This window comes from Pagrus pagrus (genome assembly GCF_965226575.1).
Source record: "Pagrus pagrus genome assembly, chromosome: 19".
In the NCBI taxonomy this organism is placed as follows: domain Eukaryota; kingdom Metazoa; phylum Chordata; class Actinopteri; order Spariformes; family Sparidae; genus Pagrus; species Pagrus pagrus.
The window spans coordinates 24,395-26,069 of NC_140203.1; positions in this window are offsets into that span (position 1 = coordinate 24,395).

The following is a 1,675-nucleotide window of genomic DNA, read 5'->3' on the forward strand; positions in this document are numbered from 1 at the left end:
TGTCTCTCTCTCTCTCTCATCCTGGATCTGTCTCTCTCTCTCTCTCTCTCTCTCATTCTGGATCTGTCTCTCTCTCACACTTCTGGATCTGTCTCTCTCTCATTCTGGATCTGTCTCTCTCTCTCTCTCATTCTGGATCTGTCTCTCTCTCACACTTCTGGATCTGTCTCTCTCTCATTCTGGATCTGTCTCTCTCTCTCTCTCTCTCTCTCATTCTGGATCCGTCTCTCTCTCTCTCATCCTGGATCTGTCTCTCTCTCTCTCATTCTGGATCTCTCTCTCTCATTCTGGATCTGTCTCTCTCTCTCATTCTGGATCCGTCTCTCTCCCATTCTGGATCTGTCTCTCTCCCATTCTGGATCTCTCTCTCCCATTCTGGATCTGTCTCTCTCCCATTCTGGATCTCTCTCTCTCATTCTGGATCCGTCTCTCTCCCATTCTGGATCTGTCCCTCTCTCATTCTGGATCTGTCTCTCTCCCATTCTGGATCTGTCCCTCTCTCATTCTGGATCTGTCTCTCTCCCATTCTGGATCTGTCTCTCTCCCATTCTGGGTCTCTCTCTCATTCTGGATCTGTCCCTCTCTCATTCTGGATCTCTCTCTCCCATTCTGGATCTCTCTCTCTCATTCTGGATCTGTCTCTCTCCCATTCTGGATCTGTCTCTCTCCCATTCTGGGTCTCTCTCTCATTCTGGATCTGTCCCTGACTCACTGAGAACTCGTCCCGAGATTACAGACAGAAACTCTGGTCTGTTGAGGCCCTGTTGTGTTTTCTTGGCTGCTTCACGTCGCTCTAGTGAGGAAACTGTGTTTATTCTTGAAACCCAAAACCGGAGATACATCTTCAGTCTGACATGTTATTTCACTGGGGCTTGTAGGAGCACCTTTCAGTTTGATGATCCCTGAAGAGGCATTTGTTGATTGTTTTATTGCCCAAGTAACGGACATCGAGTGTCGCCTCTAGATTTACATGTTTTTTGTTTATATTTTAAGTAGGTTGGGCTGAGCTGTAAGCATTTTACTGCCAGTACCACCACAAACTTCATCACCTGTTGGTCTTCGTCACCTTCGTCGCCCTTCTTCACCTTCGGTACCTGAGGTCGTACCAGATCATTGTGTAGTCACCAAATCATTTTAATCCAACAGAGCGTTGATCAATATTTCACTCTGGATTATTCAGACATGATGAAGGTTATTGATCAGTTGATCGAACAATCGTCAGAACTTCAGTTTGGTTTAATCAGTTGATCTACGGAGGCCCTGAAGGGTCAGTATTGATGGTGGTGGCGCTCAGCTTCGCTTGTCTGAAAACAACTTCTACGATCTTTAAAAATTATTTTTCTCAGATTAAAATGAAGCAAAGTTTTATTTTGCTAATTTAATTCTGAAAATTTGTAATTTTTTTTGAAATAACAGACAAAAATAAAAGTCAGAGCAGCTGAAAGTTTGAGGGGAAACGTCTCAAACGACCCGGACCCGCTTCGTTCTGAGTCAAATTAAGATCTAGTGAAAAGTCGTTTTATAATCTGAAGATTTCGTCGACAACAAAATGTTTGTTCTGATCACACTGACAGAATTTTACCCTTTCAAAAGCCGGATGTCCCTTCAAACCTCCGAGCAGTATCATCACAATACGTTGTTGCCCAAACTAACAAATAAAAACATAAAACAGCTG